A 23,749-nucleotide genomic window follows, 5' to 3' on the forward strand; every position below is an offset into this window, starting at 1 on the left:
GATTTTCTGGAAAAGACGCTAATACACCGTAGATTCTAAACTACTATCTTTCATAAAGTTATTTTGAATAAAAATGCATATTTATACAAATGACACTAAATACTTATGGACTCACTAGCATTATAAAATGCTGATACTCGCTTTCAAAATAACTTGTATTCTTAGGTCAGCGATAGACAGGTACATCCCGGGAGCTTTGCGAAGTCAGTCTAGAACCGAGTTGCATCTATGTTATTCCTTGTATTACTTTGATGTTGCTATGAAATGTAAACTATGTAAAATTATTACTATTCAGCAATGGTTGTTGTACTTTGATTACTATACTGCATATGTTGTGATACTTGACATGACATCATCCACCCCAGAACGTTTCCGCCGTTCCGGTTTTTGGGTGTGACAAAATCTAGCTTGTTACGAACATTATTGTAATCCTGTTAAATCAAATTGATAATGAGATATGTTTTTGATGAGTATGAGATGTAGAGCGTGAGTATTCTATGCAACTTAAGGCTTCTCGAATCAAAGTTCTTCAAGCTCAAGACGACTTAGTTACTGCCATGAGAGAGGATGCATCAAAGGATCTTTTAAATGTCATCCATCACCATTTTAAACACCAACATAACTATGAAGCATTGTTGAAATCTCTCATTGTCCAGGTACTAATAAAACATATATGATTCTACATTTTCTACTTACACCATATGATTAAATCACACTATTTCAGCTAAAATTAGGATGAACACTTTTGTTTCAGGGTCTACTTAGATTGAAAGAACCGTCTGTGTTGTTGAGATGTCGGAAGGAGGATTTACATAAGATGGAATCTGTTCTTCATTCAGCAAAAGAGGAGTATGCAGCAAAAGCACATGTTCATAAACCTGAGATAATTGTTGACCACATCCACCTTCCATCTGCTCCTTCATCTGATGATCCTCATGCTCTTTCATAGTATGATTCCATTTATTTATATATCATTATATCCTATACATATTTTTTTACTTGCCTCTTAGAATTTCTTTTTGATTTTCAGCTCTGGAGGTGTAGTTTTAGCTTCTACAGAATACTTTTGCTAGACGCCCTTCAACTCCCAAGTATTTTCTAACGACACTTCTCAGGTATGATTTTGTGTTTTCTTCATTTTTATTGTTAATACTTGTGCATCTTCTCTATATGTAAATATTTACATTTTAAATTGTCAAAAAAGTTTAATAAAACTACAAAGGAACAACACTCACATATTAATACTAGCCCCATCACTTTTTACACTCTATTTAAAATTGGATAAATGTAACTCATTGTATAACATTTCTTTCATCTCATGTTTCAGAAACAAACATATTCATAGAAAATTCATGGCTTAATGCAGTTAGTTCACAGCTTAATACGGTCAGTTTACAGTTTTATAGCTTTAAGTTACAAGTTAATACAGTCAATTTATAGTTTAGTACACAAAGTTTACAAGTAAATATAATAAATTCACAGTTTAATACATCAAATTTATACATTTTTAACTATATTCTCAACTTGAAACTTACATTCATACCTTTAGATCTGAATAGTAGTAGTGTTTTTTCAAAGTTTATTTACATAATATCCACAATTTAAATTTTACATATTTTACTCAAAATTAGAGAAAATCATATTATTGTATAATGCTTCTTTCATTTAATATTTCCGAAGCAAACACAAAATTCACAAAAACAAAAACCTTAATAAAGGAAAGTCACAATTTAATACAACTAATTCACAGCTTAATATAGTCAATTTACGGTTTAATACGCAAAATTCACAACTTAATACAACAAATTCACAGTTTAATATATAAAATATTATACTTTCACATCATAACCTCTTAGTTCTTTACAATATCCTAAGAGGCATGATTTTTATTAATTTTAAACTGTGAATGCATAATTTTTTTTATATATAGATTATCATGATTTTTATTAGTTTTAAACTACGAATGCATTATTTTTATAAGTTTTAAGTTGTGAATAAAAGATATTTAGTACAAATTTAAATGCTTTAATAAAAAAACATAAATTTTTATAAGTTTTAAACTACCAATGCATTATTTTTATAAGTTTTAAGCTGTGAATAAAAGATAATTAGTACAAATTTAAGTGCTTTAATAAAAAACATAAATTTTAAACTGTGAATATTGTAAATACATTAATATTTTTGAAGTTTTATATTTTTCTTATGTTAGTATTTTCTCAAATAATGTTAATTTAGGGTTTTTAAATTATGAATTGTAATGTTTTAATGCTTCATTTATTGTTTAGTTATGTTAATGTTAGTTTTAACTTTTATAAATAAAAAATATCTATTTTAAAATGTGAATACATGATTTTTATAAGTTTTAAGCCGTGAATACATGATTGTTTGGTGCACAAAAGATATTTGATGAAATGCTTCAACAAAATCGATTATGTTTTTAAGTTGTAAATATCGTGAATGGGAGACCTAAACCACTTTATTAAATTGTGAATTAAAGTCCTGAAATATAAGTTTTAACTTGAGAATATGATTGTGAAGTATAATTTTTCGTATTAAAATTTGAAATTATTATGTTAAGCTGTGAATTTTTTTTTTATAAACCATGATTTGATTGTATTAAGTTGTAAATTAACTGTATTAAACTGTGAATTGATTGTATTAAGTTGTGAATTGACTGTATTAAATTATGAATTGATTGTATTAAGCTATGATTTTTTTATAATTCCTTGTAGCCTTCTAAAATATGAGATAAAAGTATCATTATATACAGATCTCATTTAATCTAATTTTGAATAAAGCATTTAAAATTTAAGTTGTGAATTTTTTTGTAAATAATCTTTGAAAGAAGCATTAGCCTATAAATCTAAAAGTATATATATATGTAACTTTTAAGTTGAGAACATAGTTGTGAATGTATAATTTTTGTGCGTTAAACTGTTAATTTTTTATAATAAGCTATGAATTTTATGTACTGAACTGTGAATTGATTTTATTAAGCTGTAAATTATTATTGAATTATGCGTTAAAATATGACTGATTAATGTATAAATGTTTTTTTTTAATTTTTCTGTGAATATATTTATTTTTTGTGTTGTATAAATATGGAAGACTATATTAGTTTTTATAATTATTTTGCATTAAATTCAAGATGAGTGAATTAGTAGGTTTTATTACATTGTGACTATAGTATTTAAGTTGTTAATGCATGATTTTATTTACAAATCTGTTTGGAAGAAATGATGGTTGCGATATTGCTACAAATGCTTGGTGGCAGCGTGTGGTGGTGGTGGTAGTAGAGTTTGTGTTTTTGACTTCTTTAAATTAGTAAATTATTGTAAAATAGTTTGTATTAAGTTGTGAAGTTTTTGCAATAACTGTAAACAGACTGTATAAAAATGTATTTTATATTAGTTTTGTGTTAAAACATAAGAGCATATACGTATGAAAATATTAGACTGTAAAAATTACATTTTTGCCCTTTTCGTGCCAAAAGGACAAAAAAAGGAACTTTAACATGCTTTATAAGAGTATCATGTATATATTTACTAATTAATGGGGGTTCTTAGGTTCTTATTCTTTTGTGGTTCTCATTTGAACCACTCCTTTTATATATATATATATATATATATATATATATATATATATATATATATATATATATATATATATATATATATATATATATATATATATATATATATATATATATATATATATATATATATATATATATATAGACTTAGGTTCAAATGTTTTCACTATCTATTGTGTACATATATGATTAATTCTGGACCAATCATTTTAGTTATTTTAAAAAAGTAATTAATGCATATTAAATACTGAAGATTAATTAATATTCATTATATCTTCAACATGTAATATGCATTAATTACTTTCTTAAAATAACTAAAATGATTGGTCCAGAATCAATCATACATGCACATAATAGATAGTGAAAACAAAATAACTTAACCATATATATATATATATATATATATATATATATATATATATATATATATATATATATCATAAAGCATCAATCCACAAATACCTTTGATTTTAAATATCATTAGAAGATGATTTAATGTTCAGATTCCCAAAACTAATTTTTAAATAAACAAGTAATTCAATGTCTTTAAGCTATTGCACGAGAAACGTGTGGATGCATGTTTTAGGATGGAAACTCATGTTCCATGGCAAATATCTTGTGTGCTATTTTCAATTTTCATGTTGCTGTCATTTTCAATTCTTTATATCATTATGGGATTCACCTTTTTAGTTATTCCCAATTAAAAACTATTATATTATATGTCGATAAAATATCATGTTGATATTTTTAAAACTCAAATAACAAACTCGTGATCCATAAAGAAAACATCGCATAAACACGATACAACTAAAATAAGACACCACTATCACCAGTTCACCACCATACAAATCAACCACGTTGAAAAACATGTTTTAGAATTATTTGTGCGGTTTATAGTGTAGGTTATTTTACTTTTAAGTTATATATATATATATATATATATATATATATATATATATATATATATATATATATATATATATATATATATATATATATATATATATATATATATATATATATATATATATATAAGGACCATTTTCTCCTGATTCGTCATCCACATTTGACGATATTTAAATTCTTATGACTGACATGTTTTTTATCATAATATTTACCAACTTATAAATAACAGTTACAAATTGACATTAAGCGTAAGTTAAATATTATATTATATAGCGGGTTTAATTCAAAAGATTCAACAGCACGTTTAATTAAAAAGTCTAGATCTTTTAATAATATATTTTCTGTACCTTGTTTTTTATTTTGTATTTGAACTCTAACGAGTTATATGATTTATTTAAAATATCTATTTAAAACACATAACAAAAGACGTCTAAAATGATATATTAATTTCATAACACAATGTATCAGTTTGATTTAATTTTACAAGATGAACACTAATTGTATCTCTTGGTAGATAAAGTTGTATTTCAATTTCACGAAAACCGGTTTATCTAAACTGTAATATTAAGCTTAATATGAATTATTTCACTTTTTTCCGTTCTAAATCTATCATTTTGTGTATTGACTAAAAGTAAAACTCATTATTTAATTTTTTGAATACATCATAGATGTCATTGAAAAATAAATAGAGAAATAACTCTCAACATTCATTGGGCTTCCAAGTATTGTGTCCACAGTTACAATTGGTTTTACATGTATACCATGCAAATTCTTCATGATTTTAATTTAAAATATACTCCCTCCGTCCTAATATTATTGTCCACAGACAAAAACACACACAGATTAAAAAAACATTAATTACCACTAACTTTATACAAGAAAATAACAGTTTTGTCCTTACTTTGTATTTAATGTTCCATTAAATGCTTAGTTGTTTAAGTAATAATGACGGAGTATTTTAATAAAAATGTTATTTATTTATAGAAGTGGACGATTATTTTGGGACAAACCAAAACGGAAAGATTGACTATAATTTTGGGACGGATGGAGTATATGTCATATTGTAATCAAAATAAAAGAATATATATATATATATATATATATATATATATATATATATATATATATACATATATATATATATCAAAAAAAATCAAAATTAACGATTTCAATCGCCTTTTATTTATTAAATTTGCGAACACAATTACAAAACAAACTTAATAAATTTTCGTATTATTATGTTTTAGGTTTTTGAATCAAATGCAACCCTAGCCACAATGAGAAATCGAGCAATTAGTCATATTCTCGTTTCAGTTTCATTGCATTTGGCTCATTACATGATCGGCTTCTATTCTTCTCCGTGAATATGTTCATATTATCAGCGATTTTTGGGTTTTCTCCCTTTATAGATTCTAGGTGTTCTTGGTCAATATTTCAGTACTTTCTCAAGTCAAAGCTTATACAATCAATTGAATCTTGTTTGATGATCTGATACAGTTGTCGATTCTCAAGGATTTTGGGGGACAAAGAAGGATATCTTTGGGTGATTTTGTTAGAGGTGATGGGAAGAGTCCAATCTTAGGTTTATTTGATTTTGGTTTAGGGTTTATTTGATTTTGGGTTAGATTTAGTATTAAATGGATTTAAAATTTTTATTTATGGACTAAACACAAAAATTAACTCAAATTAAAATGATCATTTTATCCATTAATCAATAAAATGTTATGTGTCACTTGTTGATTGGATCTCTAATGTATAACCCTAATATGCATTTTCTAATGATCATATATATATATATATATATATATATATATATATATATATATATATAAACACACACTCAAACACCTAACTACTTCGAACACTTTGTGTATATATGATCATTTTTATTGTATCTTCAAAATTCTGTGTTCTAATTACATTTTAAAAGTTTTAGAAAAATATAAAATTGTAATGCAAAAAAGTAATATTTCTAATGTTCTTTATATTCATCTTCTTAGCAAGATGTTAAATTTATACACAAGGTTACAGGCCGAGAGAAAAGCAAAGGAAACAATCCTATAATAGGAAGAAAAATAACTATAGGGAAATACACAATATAGGAGAATTAATATAAATCAAACCCATATTTATCTTTACAGGATATATGCTCTCGACAACACTCCCCCTCAAGCTAGATAATGGATGTCAATCATTCCCAACTTGCTAAGAGAGCTTTGAAAAACTCTCCCAGGTAGGGCTTTAGTCATCATGTCAGAAAGTTGGTCTTTTGAGGCAACAAGTGGGAGGCCAGTTGTTTTCTTTTCCACGTGATGCTTGATGAAGTGGCGATCAAGTTCAACATGCTTCCTTTTGTCATGTTGAACTGGATTATTTGCTATTTTTAATGCAAATGTCACTATATAGTACCATTGGTTCACTTTGAATAATTTCAGTACCTCTCAAAATTCTTTTAATCGAAAGTAGTTCACACACTCCATGAACCATCCCTCTATATTCAGCTTCAACACTTGATCAAGCAACCATTTTTTGTTTCTTACTTCTCCAGGTGACCAAATTTCCCTCTATGAATCTGAAGTAGCCTAACGTAAACTTCCTATCTGTTCTATCTTCGGATCAGTCTGCATCAATATAACCACTTATTCCTTGACCTTGATTTCTCTTGAACTGTAGACCTTTTCCTGGGGAGCCTTTCAGATATTGTAATATTCTAAGCACTGCATTCATATGATCTTTTTTTGGAGAATGCATGAACCAACTCACAACACTAACAACATAATGTCGGGTCGAGTATGAGAGAGATATATCATTTTTCCCACTAACCTTTGATATCATACCTTGTTTGTTACTGTTTCTTCTGGATACATATCTAGTATGTGGTTCATTATGATAGGAGTATCCGATGGGCGATAGTCCAACATCCTAGTTTTTGTTAATAGGTCTAGAACATATTGTTGGATTAGTGTCTAATTCCATAACTATTTTGGTATGTACTTGACCCGATGGTGCATGGTCCTTTTGGGTTGCCTTCACCAAAGCAACTTCATTGGAGAAATAAATAGAGAGAGAGGTTATTATGATTTATTAATATGTTATAAGAGTAATATATTAAAGGAGAAATCATATTTGTTAAATTAATATTGGTCAATAATTAATTAAGAATTAATTTTGTGATCAAGTGTAATTAATTAAACTAGAGGGGCTGAATTGTAATTATGTGATAGTTAAAAAATATGGTAATGGTTATCCTAAATATGGGTTGAACGAATTCAAGGAGATAAGGATCCTTGAAATCGTCCAAAGGATAAAGGATAAGGGTTTTCAAGGCTTATCTTATGGTTACTTGGTGGGCAAGCAACTAGATAAGGATAAGGACTAAAACCCTAATCTCTACACCTATATAAAGACCCCTAAGGCTCATGAATTCGTCCATGCCTTCCCAAGAGGTCCTAGAGACGAATTCTTATACCTCTCCTCTCTCTTTATACCTTCTCCATTTGCTCTTGGTGTTTGTAAGCCATTAGAGGAGTGACACTTGTGACTCTAAGCCTTCCAAAGTCAATTCAAGGAGGAATTCGATTGTTATTGCTACATAACAATCAAAGGTATGATCTTAAACCCATTTATATGTTAATATCGATTTCCATATGCTAGAATTAGGGTTTATAGCCTTGGATAACTTGCATGTACAATAGAGAAACCTAGATCCAAGCATTAGGGTTTGTATGAGCACATAGGATGTCTTATGTCCAAAACCCATCAGTGGTATCAGAGCCTTGATTGGTTTCTATTGTATTGATGCTTGATGTAACTGAAAAACGTGTTTTGGCCTCATTGTTCGACCTGACTCGGCGAGTCACTCTTGGACTCGGCGAGTCAGCCCTACTCGGCGAGTTCCAGAGGGTGACTCGGCGAGTCGGTGCGTCAGACAGAGGTATATCCGGGATTTCTTGCTGTTTTTGCTTATGGATAGTTACCTTATCATATTAGATCAATATAAATCCAATTTTATGATATATTTGACTATATTCTTGATCTAATTGAAGATATTTATCAATTAATAAAATATTTGTTTCCTTATGTGATAATTGATTATTTATTTTGATTTAATTGTTAAATTGTTTTGCAAGAAATCATTAAATAAATCAAATATGGATAATTATGTGATTAATTGTTAATTTAGATTATTTGTTATTTGATTCTTATGTTATGAAATGTTTCATATTTTTCCCCTTTAGGTTTTATAGTTTAAATTTGAACCCAAAAGTTTTGTTGTTTTGAAATTTAAATAGTTAAAACCCTAATGTTTTGAAAAAAGGTTTCAAAACTTGCCCTCAAGTTTTGGAATTTAAATTTTGATTAATAGTTTAATTTGATGTATATTTAAATTCTAAACCCTAATGTCTTGAAATGTTTCAAAACTTGCCCTCAAGTTTTGGAATTTAAAAGTTGATTAAAAGTTTAATTAGGAATGTTAAATTCTAAAACTCTAGTATAGTTTTGAAAAAGTTCAAATCACACCCTTATGGTTTTATTAATTAATTAAGGTGTATAATTAAAAGAAGTTTAATAAATCCATAAAAGTTTAGGTTTACAATTTAATTGAATTAAAAGTATAATTGTTAAATTAGACCACCTAGTATTTTGAAAGTATAAAATACACCCTATACTATATATAACATTAAAAGTCTAACATTATATATATGTATGAGTAAAAGTCAGTCTTACCGTTAGTAGGCCTCATTCACGAAGCTGGTCTATAAGGGGTGTTTAAGGAAATTGCCTATAAAATGGCGACTGAATGGGTATCCACTCTTACCCACCGCAATCTTGACTAGTGGAGGGTCGTTAGCCGAACGGGTAGGATGGGACAAAACCTTCCATTATAAGTATAATGAAGTATAAAAGTAACTAAATGTTTTCATAAAATTCCAAATCTTAGTTACTTAGGCAAAAGTGAATTGATGCAATTCCATGAAATTACACTTTGTGCCCTTACGAAGACGTTAGTGGAGCGTGTGTGGTTTACCGGCACACTAAATGGTTCTAAGCAAAGGTAGCAAAGGGTGACTCAATGTTTGTCATAGTTCGGTGGAGTGTGTGTGGTTTACCGGCACATCGAATAGGTGACTGTAACATGTGAGGGCACCATGTAAGTTTGCATGGTTATTCACACCCGCTTTGTGATCCTCGGCATCCCAGTCACAAACAAGAGGGGCATATCGAGATTTAAACATGCCATTGAAAGTTCAATGAATCTCAAAGGATCTAGGAGTTTTCATAGATTTGAAACTTAAATTTCTTTTTCGTTTTTCGTGGTGGAAATTAGTGAATCGTCATTCACTTACCTTCAAATATTCTTCAATTAGGGTTACGGCATCCCTCTTCCGAGTTGTAGAATATTGTGTTGGGTCCTAGCCTTAGTATCTCATTTGGATGATTTACTAAGGACTCAATCAATCAACTAACTTGAATTTGTTTTTCTCCCATTTTGTAAATGTCAAAGTTCAACAACTATGGTCTTCCCAAATTCCGTGGAACAAGCATTCCACATGAAGATGGTATTCCACGATTCAATCGAGGAACGAGAAATCATGCTTTACTTCCTCCTTCTCCTCCTATTGTTCTCCCCAACCCACAAGATCGAAGAATTGAAAGGTTCAATATCACTAAAGCCCTACTGGAAATGAAACATGAAGATGGCAAACCCGTGTGTACCCACATTCTAGGAATGAAATCACACATTGATAGGTTGATAATGTTGGGTGTGTCATTCCCAGATGAGTTGGTTGTAAATTGGGTTTTGCAGTCACTTCCTGAATCATATAATGAGTTCAAAAGAAAGTATTATATGATGGATCATGACGACAACCTCATTGACCTAACTTACATGCTCATTGTTGCTGAATCAGAAATGATTTGGCGAAGCAATGGAGCGTATTTGTTGGTAAAGTCAACCAACCATGCTTCCGAGGACGTTCTAGGAGAACCGACCTGCGTTTGCTACCAAAAGAAAGGGCGTTGGATACAAGTCTTCCCAAAGAGCCTGAAGAGTCCAGAAGATGGGAGAGTCAAAGAGTATGGCTGCGCTTCAGGTAAAATCCACTATCTAACTCCATTAAGTTCCTATTCATTAATTCTTAATACATAATGTGATAAGATTGCATTTGAATGTTTTACAGGATCGGTGAAGAGAAAGGAAGCTTGGTGAAAGAGCAAGATGAATCTAATCACAAGGAATGGATCTTGATCGCATGAACTTGAACATTAGATTTTGAGCTTAGATAGTTATGATAGAGTTGTTAGAAATTTTCCTTTTGAAATACATAGTTTTCAATGGATTTTACATTGTAAGGACAAATGTTTTCCGTTGCTTTTATAAATAAAATAAATTTTCGTTTGACTTATTTATTTATTTCCTTGCAATGAAATCGTTATGAAAATTGGTGTTTGCATATTTCTACAACAAATGGATATGATTCTTATTTATAGTGTTTATGGAAAAGTCGAGAATTTACCAAATAAGTAGAGTTTCTCATCGCCCAAGTTTCAACTGGACAGAAATTTGGAATCATGCAACTTGGTTGCACGATGAATGAGAAATTTCATATTTGGAAATTAGACTAATTCATTGACAAAGTGTCAAGTGAAGGAGTTCGAGCACACAAAGTTGCGTGTTGATCAAGTCCACCATAAGAGTAACAATGATATTCGTCATGATTTACTAAAGGTTTAGTAAATATGATTATACTTACAAGATTAAGTGTAATTATGAATTGATTGAAAAAGTTTAAATCAATAGCAAAACGAATAAGAAGAATCAAGTAGGCAGAAAGATAAAAGTTTCTCCATTCTAAGAAGAAGGGAGAGTAGCTTTTATGCTTTATAATAAGTCTTAATGATTAAGAACCATATCTCAATTGATCCTCTAAGTGAGTCTTAGTACAATTGTATGTCTAAGAAGAGGAATCGAGGATTGAAGAAATGGTTAAATCAAGAAGTCAATTATACTTCATTCCAATAACAAGTCTTAAAGTTAAGATTGTGACATTGAGTGATAAGTATAAAGAAGGTTTATAACATTCATTAAATGTGGAAAGTTGTGATGTCTTGGATAAGACAAAGACCAACTAGGACCAATTTATTAAGTGTTTTGATAAAAGCTACACTAACTCTTGAATATTTGTTTGTCAAGAAATGGTTATTGACAAGAGAATCTTATATGTCAAGGAGTTAGTGGGAGTCTTAATAGTTTTGAAAGGTTTCAAGAACAAATCAAATAAACCTTATCGATCATCACAAGCACACGAGTTGAGGTTTACAACCTATCGTGATGACATTATTTTGGTTCTGTGCCAATCCAATCGAGTTCATTATGCATGAGAGTTCTATGAGTTCTCATTTTGAACGCATAAAAGGCAAAGCACCTTAATCAATGAAAGGTACATTGATAGGAAATGGTGAGCTGCTTAACTACTTGGAAGTAGGGGTGAGCATATGGACCGGTGGACCGGACCGTTTTTTTGGACCCCCGGGCCGGTTCTCAATTCTAAGATTTATCGCCTGTCCGGTCCGGTTTTTTTCCCGGTCCGGTCCGGTTTTTACCGGGTTTAGAACCGGTTGGACATGATTAAGATTTTTGTGACGTTTTTTAAACGCACATAACTCATTCGTTTTAAGTCGGATTGACCTGTGGTTTTTTCCAACATTTAGTTTACAGTTTGTAGATGAATTTAGACTATAATTTTGTTTATTTTGGTATTATATTCACCGTGTTACAATCCTTCAAAGTAGAGCTATCAAAGCTGAAAAAATTCAGCTTTTCAGCAACATTTTGTAAGCTGTGACGTTTTTTAAACACCCATAACTCATTCGTTTTAAGTCGGATTGACCTCCGATTTTTTCCAACATTTAGTTTACAGTTTGTAGATGAGTTTAGACTATAATTTTGTTTATTTTGGTATTATATTCACTGAGCTACAATCCTTTAAAGTAGAGCTATCAAAGTTGAAAAAATTCAGCTTTTTAGCAAGATTTTATAATCTTTGACTTTTTTTAAACACCCATAACTCATTCGTTTTAAGTCGGATTGACCAACGGTTTTTTCCAACATTTATTTTACAATTTGTAGATGAATTTAGACTATAATTTTGTTTATTTTGGTATTATATTCATTGAGTTACAATCCTTCAAAGTAGAGCTATCAAAGCTGAAATATTTCAGCTTTTTAGTATTATTTTATACTATAATTCCGAGTCCGCGTTTAGCACTTGTGGTAGAGTTGTAAGTGAGTATCAAACTAGTTTATCGACATTGATAGTTGAAGCTTTGTTATGCACCCAAGATTGGGTGATAAAGTTTACAAATCCGATAGTTGACAACGTTGGTGACATCAATGTAGATTACTTATTATACTCTATGCAATTAAAGTTGTACCGGTCCAAACGGGTCCAAAAACCGGAAAACCCGGACCTGGACCCGGACACGGACACGGACACGACTCATCCGGTCCGGTCCATGGTCTACAAAATTCTCCATAACCGGTCCGGTCCAAGAGCCGGTCCGGTCCGGTCCGGGCCGGGCCGGTCCAAATGCTCACCCCTACTTGGAAGACATGGTGGGCAGCTGTGCTACCATAAGGCAAGAAATCAAGATTAAGAAAGTTCGGTCCATATGAGTTTGAATTTGTTGTAAACCTTGGTTTTAACAAATTCACATGGATAGGAACACTTACACCGTTTAATTCTAAGTGTCATAAGATTTCCTTCTTCATGAAAATGATTGTGAGGAAATGCTTTCACTAAGAAAGATTTTAAGAAGATAGTGATTGTAAAATTGCATTCTTGAATTTGATTATGGTTACGGTATCCCTTTACATAATTTGAATTGTGAGGTTTGGCAATTAGTCTTAAGTGTTTAGACACACATATGAACTATCGAAGGCAAAGGTGTATAAGTTCAAGAAGCCTTGATAAAAGATTATCAAAGCATTAAGTATTAGAAACATGAACTTAAGAAATTCAATAAGTATTGATTTTTTGAAAGTTAAGATGTTTATGAATACATGTCGAAGCTAGTGGACGCATAAGTGTTATGTTTTATAATAATCATCATGATAGTGGGAGCATAAATGTTATGATTGTATGATTATTAAGGCACGTATTGCAAAGTTGGCAATACTAATTATAGAAAACAAGAGTTATACCTTGCAAAGTAGTAAGGGTTATAAAGTTGTTTTGCTATAATTAAGGGAGAGAATATTATGCTTCATTTCAAAACTAAAGGCTTAGGTTGAGAAATGTTAATAAATTTAGTCAAAGGTACATAGTGTGTTCTTAAAATTTCGATTATGATTACGGCATTCCTCTTCACAATTCGAATTTTGAGAACATAGCAAATAAAACATTATGCGTCGTGTCCCATACGCTTCGGGTATAGGATCGATTGCAAATGCTTTAATGTTTGACCATTCTAAAATTTCCAAATGTCTAGCGCATTTAGAGGGAAAAAGGACTAGAATCGGTTTTGACTAAAATGATTAAACAACTATCAAAGGACAATCCAAAGTTCGACGAGGATTGGTCGCTTGTGAGTAGTTGGAAGTATAGTATTGGAAAATATGAAAATGTTTCCATATTGGATGGACCATATTGACATCATTACAAATAGATAAGATTCTATTAAGAATGAGTTGTCATATGGAAAATATGGAAGTGTGTCTGATGTGTGTAAAACCAATTAGTTTTAATCCTACTAACTTAGACACAAAATAAACACACGAAAGGCAGTGTACCTATCGATTAGTAATATAGTTCAAGCAAGTAGGGTATCGAACACAGGGAACGGTAAACAATTAAAATAAATGCTAATATTATCTAAATAAAACAAATAACAAAAAGGGGGTTTTCTCTAGTTTTACAAGACTAGAAACTTCATTAGAATAACCAACACACAAATTAACTAACTAGCAACTGAAACAATTAATTACCAACTAAATTCAATAGTAAAGAGGACTTCTGTTTAGGTACGACTCATTTGTTCCCATGGATGATTTTAATGTATCGGATTAATTCTTCATTGGCTACCGATTAAGATAATTAGGTTCACGTTCACTATTCCTAATTCTTAGAAAACAAATTAACTCAAGCAATGGCCAGTTGTCTAAATTAACGGGTTTCCTAGATTATTGATTCAAGTTAAGTAAGACTTGTAATGGTTAATTAAATTGACCCTTCAATTAACCTATTGTTGATGTTCATCAAACAATCTCACACATTAACTTACCTATCTTCTAGTTAATTCTAGTTTCACATTCGTTATTCCTAGACATACAACTATGTGGTCACAATAAATCATATGAAATTAATAACTAAGAGATGTTCATACAACTTAATTACTGATTTATTAACAGAAGAATAGTTATTGTCAACACATAAGGTTCTTTAACAAGCTTAACTAAACATAATTACCAATTAAAATTAATCCTACTCAAATAATCAATCCATGTTCACAAAATTGTCTACCCTAACAGAAGAATAAGTTTTTAGCTCATGATTGCAGTAAACATAAAATCAAAAACGAAATCAAAGTATGTAAACATGATTCAAATCAAAAAGTTACTAAGAATAAACCAAAATTGTCTTGATTCTCTTCACAATTGAATGTAGGGTTGATTCTTCAGTTCCTCACGACCTAGCAGCACTTCCAATCATTTCTCAGCCTCCTAGGGTTTCTCTCCATGCTATGATATCGATCTGAAAGTCCCTTTATATATATTTTCACAAAACAGAGGCTACTCGGCGAGTCCAGCGACCTACTAGGCGAGTCCGTCACTTAAAACCCGTGTACGGCAAGTCAGCGCGTCCAGAATCGCGAAAGTTCGATACAACTCGCCGAGTAATCGACCCTACTCGCTGACTACGTTTCGAATCAGCATTTTCTCAAAACACGAAAGTCGTCCGAAATTCTGTCTAGTTTTCAGAATATTTTGAATCTCGTCAATCAGAGTTACGGTTCATGAGATATGGCCAAAACACTGACGAAGGGTCAAGCTTTCCAGCAACGTCCTTCTTTCTTCAAATTCCAAGATCCAAGCGTCCAATCGTTAGTTCCGCTTCATTTTCCATCCGAGCATGTAATTGTTGCTGAAAAATGAAATTATAAACTAATTAAGCACCTTTTGTTCATTATATGAGACAAAAACAACATAAAGTATTAAGATAATGCATGAATTTTATAACTAAATATGCCCATATCAAAATACCCCACACTTGACTTTTGCTTGCCCCCAAGCAAAACTGAATTTTAGTACACTAATATTACATAAGACAATCCCAATCGAACCCAGCCATTATGCCAAGACCTTAACGCATGCATTTGTGTCTATAATTTTCCTAATAACCCCCTATACTCCAAATACTCACAATCCTCATAAACATTCGCCCACTTTTTCCGAACAATGCTCATTTAATGCATCCCTCCGAATCCATCCTCAGAAAACCTCTTAACCTCAAGGTATTTTTGGTTGAGCAACCCAAACATACATAATCTAGACAATTACAATTTATGATACCACATTGGAGCTCTTTGGAATTCTTCACTTCTTTGACATTTGATCTTTAATTTTTGGGTATCTTCAACTTTTGAATTTCTTCAGAATTTTTGATCTTTTGATCTTCACTTTGATTGCTCCAAAATTCTTACAACTTTTCTTGTAATTCTCTCTCTTTTTTTTAACATGTAACTCACTTTTTTTTCACTCAAAACCCTACATGCTTAAGCAGGGGCGCTCAACTTCAACCTTTATTGATTAAAGATAAAAAATTTCCTGGATACATTTCTGGTACACGATGCTAAACATATTGTGTCCCTCAAACTAAGCGAGGTTGTGTTTTTGTCCCATGATTTCACTAGAATAAGGGAGCCACAAATGCACTATAACGTATATAGGCTCAACTAAACATTTGGGTTTTCATGCAATCATCAAATATAATACTAGCATGATCCCTAATTGCTTTACCAAAATTTTCTAAATTAATCCTAGCAAATTTTATGCAAAATTTTAAAAATTAACTAGTGTAACCAACCAAACCCCTACCCCACACTTAATTTATGCAATGTCCCCATTACATATCATGCATGATAAAGAACAATAAAAATAAGGAGAGAATTGGAACAAACTCCCCTGGGATAGTAGTGGCGAGGTTGATATCTATTCTCTTCAGCTCCATCTTTAATTGACTTTAGACATGGGAACAACTCATCCATGTCTTGGGTGTCAAAATCTCATGTGGTACAGTCTTTATAAAAGATCCAAATATAAGGGAAAAACTCTTGGAAATGCTCGGAAAATGATCTTCAAAGAATATAACCAATGCCCATATCGAATGTCATCAAATCTTCAACTCAAAAGTAAGAAGAATGAGCGACTCGTCGAGTAAGTATGTAGACTCGCCAAGTTGAAGCGTAAATGGCAGAAGAATCGTGAATTTTCACATGGACTCGGCGAGTCCATGAGATGCACTCGGCGAGTAGACCGATGTGTGACAAAAAATTTATTCTGCCCAAGTCCGTTTCTGATGTATGGGGGTTATATAAACTAATACTTCCCCTCATTTTTCTTCAGGGAATAAACACTCTATAACCCTTTTATCAATTGGACTCATAGCTTGACTCAAAACTTCGTTTCCTCTCTCGCCTAGACTCAATTTCTCGCTTCGTTAGCCTTGACTCTAGACCCTCACATACAATCCTAAGCTTCAAACTGAAAAGATCAAAACAACACACAAGTAATAGAAAAACATTAAAATAAAAAAAAACCCTAAATTATCCTTAAACACTAGAAGTTTAGAACGAAAAAGAAAAGAAAACTCTAATGACAGGTTGCCTCCCGCAAGCGCTTCTTTTTGTGCGAGTCTTGAGCTGGACTCCCAACTTAATAAACTTCCAATAAACTCATTGTCAATCCATCCGTTGCATTAAATATTTTCTTTGGTTGACCAATTTGTAAAATTTGACTCTTTGCTTCTAAAATTGGCCAAACGAGCTTTAATACATAAAACCCATGAATTCTGACAAGGGTTGGGACCGGTCGGGTACTAATCAGAAATGGATCGCGCTTCAGAACTTTCTCCAAAGTTGGAATCGTCACCTCATGCTTTGAAACACAAACCAGAAGAACAGGGGACCATGTCATGGTAATGGTCAAACCACAACTTGGTTCCTGCAATTCAGCTTGTTCTTGTTCATCTGACCTCTCTGCTAGCAACCTTTGCAGCTCCTCCAAGTCTCTTTCTGGATTAAATTCATCATCTTGTAAATCTAGCTCTTGTGACTCAGATTGTTCTTGATCGTTAGACAAGATGATATCTAACCATCTATCAAATTTCTTCAAATCTTCATCCGAGTCATAATCCTTATCTTCCTGCACTACTTCCTCAAGAAAAGCATCAAAAGCATCCAGATTTGGAAAATACATAATAAATAAAAATAAAGATAAAAATTAAACTAAATAAAAAAATAATCCATAAAATAAAACCGAAAACAATTAGCAAATAAAATTAATTATTTGAACCGTTCCCCGGCAACGGCGCCAAAAACTTGATGTGTGTAAAACCAATTAGTTTTAATCCTACTAACTTAGACACAAAATAAACACACGAAAGGCAGTGTACCTATCGATTAGTAATATAGTTCAAGCAAGTAGGGTATCGAACACAGGGAACGGTAAACAATTAAAATAAATGCTAATATTATCTAAATAAAACAAATAACAAAAAGGGGGTTTTCTCTAGTTTTACAAGACTAGAAACTTCATTAGAATAACCAACACACAAATTAACTAACTAGCAACTGAAACAATTAATTACCAACTAAATTCAATAGTAAAGAGGACTTCTGTTTAGGTACGACTCATTTGTTCCCATGGATGATTTTAATGTATCGGATTAATTCTTCATTGGCTACCGATTAAGATAATTAGGTTCACGTTCACTATTCCTAATTCATAGAAAACAAATTAACTCAAGCAATGGCCAGTTGTCTAAATTAATGGGTTTCCTAGATTATTGATTCAAGTTAAGTAAGACTTGTTAATGGTTAATTAAATTGACCCTTCAATTAACCTATTGTTGATGTTCATCAAACAATCTCACACATTAACTTACCTATCTTCTAGTTAATTCTAGTTTCACATTCGTTATTCCTAGACATACAACTATGTGGTCACAATAAATCATATGAAATTAATAACTAAGAGATGTTCATACAACTTAATTACTGATTTATTAACAGAAGAATAGTTATTGTCAACACATAAGGTTCTTTAACAAGCTTAACTAAACATAATTACCAATTAAAATTAATCCTACTCAAATAATCAATCCATGTTCACAAAATTGTCTACCCTAACAGAAGAATAAGTTTTTAGCTCATGATTGCAGTAAACATAAACTTAAAAACGAAATCAAAGTATGTAAACATGATTCAAATCAAAAAGTTACTAAGAATAAACCAAAGTTTTCTTGATTCTCTTCACAATTGAATGTAGGGTTGATTCTTCAGTTCCTCACGACCTAGCAGCACTTCCAATCGTTTCTCAGCCTCCTAGGGTTTCTCTCCATGCTATGATATCGATCTAAAAGTCCCTTTATATAGATTTTCACAAAACAGAGGCTACTCGGCGAGTCCAGCGACCTACTCAGCGAGTCCGTCACTTAAAACCCGTGTACGGCAAGTCAGCGCGTCCAGAATCACGAAAGTTCGATACAACTCTCCGAGTAATCGACCCTACTCGCCAACTACGTTTCGAATCAGCATTTTCTCAAAACACGAAAGTCGATCGAAATTGTGTCTAGTTTTCATAACATTTTGAATCTCGTCAATCGGAGTTACGGTTCATGAGATATGGCCAAAACACTGACGAGGGGTCAAGCTGTCCAGCAACGTCCTTCTTTCTTCAAATTCCAAGATCCAAGCGTCCAATCGTTAGTTCCGCTTCATTTTCCATCCGAGCATGTAATTGTTGCTGAAAAATGAAATTATAAACTAATTAAGCACCTTTTGTTCATTATATGAGACAAAAACAACATAAAATATTAAGATAATGCATGAATTTTATAACTAAATATGCCCATATCAGTGTCCATATTGGGAATTGAATATTGAGAAATCTATGACTAGATTAGAAACCTTGATGCAAAAGGATGTTCGAAGGAATGTACTTTGAGTGAGAAACATCATATCTAAGGAATTGACTTGCAACAATCTCCGATAGAGGACTTTGTAATATCATTGGCAATAGTCTTTGTGACTTTGGTGCAGTGACATTACGAAAGGATAAGTTGCATAGAACGTTAGAATCTAGCATATTCTATAAGTAGCAAGAAATTGATATTCTTTCACTTATGGAAAAAGGATTTGGAGTTGTGAAATGAGAATGATTGGAAATGTGTCCAATGTGATCTATTTCACAAAGTAAGAACCATAGGTAAACATTGTGTGCATGCTAGGAGCATGGGACAAGTGTAATAATTCAAGTAAGAAGTTGATTACCCGAAATGACAAATAATGAGTAATCGATATGGTGATAAATAAAAGGAGTTTTATTTATACTCAAAGGTTTGAGGCCATATGGGATTAGTATTATTCTTGTGTTTCACCTTTGCATGTTTTGACTTCCAGGATAATTGAGTTTATTAAGAATAATCGAATTATTCGAACGGGCCACAGTCGTTCATATGTTGGAAGTAGATATGAATGAAGACTGTCGTGAATTGGTGTGTGGATTGTCTAAAGAGCATTAGACATAAACAAATGTTTGCTACAACGTTCATAAGTGCTTATGAATATGAATTTGAGCATTGGATCAAACCCACGCTCACTTGGATCACTCCATGAATTGTATCACGAGTGATTGGTGAGACGATAACATCTTATATTCTTGAAACCGAGATGTGTGAGTTGTATCTTGCGAATCGGTCGCACATTGATAATATGTAAACGCACTAGTAACTTGGTGTTATAAAACATATTGTTGTGTGTAATTCGGTGAGTGAGTGCAAGCAAGCATTGTATCAAAGTTTATCCGTTCCTTTTATCCAAGATAGGAGAAAAGTGATATCTTTTGGGCCCCTCGATGATTTAGTGATGACAAACATAAATGCTCGGTCGGGATAGGGCTAATTTGATTTGTTCAATTAGTCAGTCGTCATAAATTGGAAATCGAGATATAGTACAAAGAGAATGATTTGAAATCATATCTCATACGATATCTAGAATGGAGGAATATATGATCCCTTATCTAAGGACACGCGTATCTGATAGGATTAGAGTTGACAGCGGCTTTGGAAAGCTACGATTGCAGATCAGGATCTGAAGTCATACGCATAATAGTTATTAGACTTATCCAAGTGGGAGACTATTGGATTAGTGTCTAATTCCATAACTATTTTGGTATGTACTTGACCCGATGGTGCATGGTCCTTTTGGGTTGCCTTCACCAAAGCAACTTCATTGGAGAAATAAATAGAGAGAGAGGTTATTATGATTTATTAATATGTTATAAGAGTAATATATTAAAGGAGAAATCATATTTGTTTAATTAATATTGGTCAATAATTAATTAAGAATTAATTTTGTGATCAAGTGTAATTAATTAAACTACAGGGGCTGAATTGTAATTATGTGATAGTTACAAAATATGGTAATGGTTATCCTAAATATGGGTTGAACGAATTCAAGGAGATAAGGATCCTTGAAATCGTCCAAAGGATAAAGGATAAGGGTTTTCAAGGCTTATCTTATGGTTACTTGGTGGGCAAGCAACTAGATAAGGATAAGGACTAAAACCCTAATCTCTACACCTATATAAAGACCCCTAAGGCTCATGAATTCGTCCATTCCTTCCCAAGAGGTCCTAGAGACGAATTCTTATACCTCTCCTCTCTCTTTATACCTTCTCCATTTGCTCTTGGTGTTTGTAAGCCATTAGAGGAGTGACACTTGTGACTCTAAGCCTTCCAAAGTCAATTCAAGGAGGAATTCGATTGTTATTGCTACATAACAATCAAAGGTATGATCTTAAACCCATTTATATGTTAATATTGATTTCCATATGCTAGAATTAGGGTTTATAGCCTTGGATAACTTGCATGTACAATAGAGAAACCTAGATCCAAGCATTAGGGTTTGTATGAGCACATAGGATGTCTTATGTCCAAAACCCATCACATATTTCCTTTGACATATAGAAATCCCCTGTGTTGATCGAGCTACCTTAATACCTAAAAAGTACTTAAGGTATCCAAGATCTTTCAATTCAAATTATGCTTCAAGGATCTTTTGGAGGCTTGTTATTTCGTTTGGAATGTTTCCTATGACTACCATATCATCGACATACATGATTAAGGAAGTCACATTGTTAACTTTGTGTTTAACAAACAAAGTATGGTCAGCATCACTTTCTTTGTAGACATTTTTTTTCATAAAGGTTGAGAATCTTTCGAACCATGCCTGAGGAGACTGTTTAGGTCTTATAATGTCTTTTTTAACTTACATACTTTATAATTTCATTCCAATCCTTGGGGGGGTGGGGGGTCCATGAACACTTCTTCTTCCAAATGCCCAGTTAAGAAAGCATTTTTCACGTCACATTGTTTGAAAGGCCAATCTCGATTCGTAGCTATAGAGACAATAATGCAAATAAGGGCAAAGGTTTCCCCATAATCGATCCCATATTTATGAGTGTATCCTTTCGCCACGAGTCTAGCTTTATACCTGTCTATGTTTCCTTGTGCGTCGAGTTTGATGGAGTATATCTACCTGCATCCCAAAGTTTTATTTCCTTGGGGAAGAGTCATAAGATCCCAAGTCTGATTCTTTTGCAAGACCTTCATTTCTTCACTCATAACATTCTTCCACTTTTCATATTTTAATGATTCTTGGAAATTAGATGGTATGGGAACAGAAGCAAGTTTTCCTATTGTGAGAGCATGAGATTCAGACAATCGATGTGATGATACATTATTGTTGATAAGATATTTAGCTTTCGTGTTGAGATTAGCTTGGTATTATTTTTTCGTAATTCCCCTATGTTGTCTCTTCGGGTATCTAGGTTCATTTTCTTATAACACATAGGGGTTAGTAGTATTACAAGGAATAGATATTACCTGAGGAGACTCTTAAGGGCTATCTTCAAGTAAGGTGGAGTTTAGTGAGCTTATATCTTCGTGAGGCTCTTTGATTTCTTCGACAATCGACCAGGATTTTTGAACATCGTCTAAAGTTGTGGGTCATGTTTCCTCAGTCAGTTCGGTAAATGGTTCACCTTCACTCGAATTATTTGCTTGCTCGAAGTGGTCATAAGTGTTTTCTTCATAATCATAAGTATTTACTGTTTTCTCCCCTAAAGGGAGTAGCACTCATGACCAACGAAAGGGATGTTTTCATGAAGCACGACATATTTGGAAATATATATTTTTTGTTTTTCAGGATCATAGCATCCATACCCTTTTTGAAGTTCTGCATAACCGAGGAATATGCACTTGATAGCCGGAGGCTCTAATTTCCATGTATTTAGGTGTACATATGTTGTACATCCAAATACCCTTGGCTCAAGATTCGGACAAGTTGGAGCGGATACGATCTCATGGAGTTTTTGAAGTGGGTTTTGGAAGTCGATAACTCGAGATGGGGTTCTATTCATGAGGTAAGTTGCAGATCAAACTGCTTCACACCAATATTTTTGTGAACGTTCATGTCAAATAAGGAAGCACGGACAACTTCAAGTATTTGTCTATTCATGTGTTCTGCAAGCCCATTCTGTTGAGGGGGGTTAAGACATGAAGTTTGATTTCGAATGGAGTTCATCTTGCAAATCAATTGTTGCATCTCATGATTAATATATTTAACCCCATTGTCAGCTTGAAGAACTTGAATATTGCACTTATATTGTGATTTCACCATTCAGTATAGTTCTTGAAACCATAACTTACTTCTCCTTTATGTTTTAGGAGAGAAACCCACACCATGTGAGTGCATTCATCAATAAATGTTACAAAATAATGAGCACCATTTGGTGTTGCAATTTTGGCTGGAACCATACATCTGAATGAATACTCATAAAAGGAACAAAGGTTTTATTATCACTAGGAGCATAAGAAATTTGATGGTTTTGTGCAAACTCACATATACCACACTTAAAATCAGAATCCTTTACATACAAAAATAAATTTGGTTTTAATTTCCTAAGAT

Source organism: Lactuca sativa, chromosome 4 (genome assembly GCF_002870075.4).
Source record: "Lactuca sativa cultivar Salinas chromosome 4, Lsat_Salinas_v11, whole genome shotgun sequence".
NCBI classification, from domain to species: domain Eukaryota; kingdom Viridiplantae; phylum Streptophyta; class Magnoliopsida; order Asterales; family Asteraceae; genus Lactuca; species Lactuca sativa.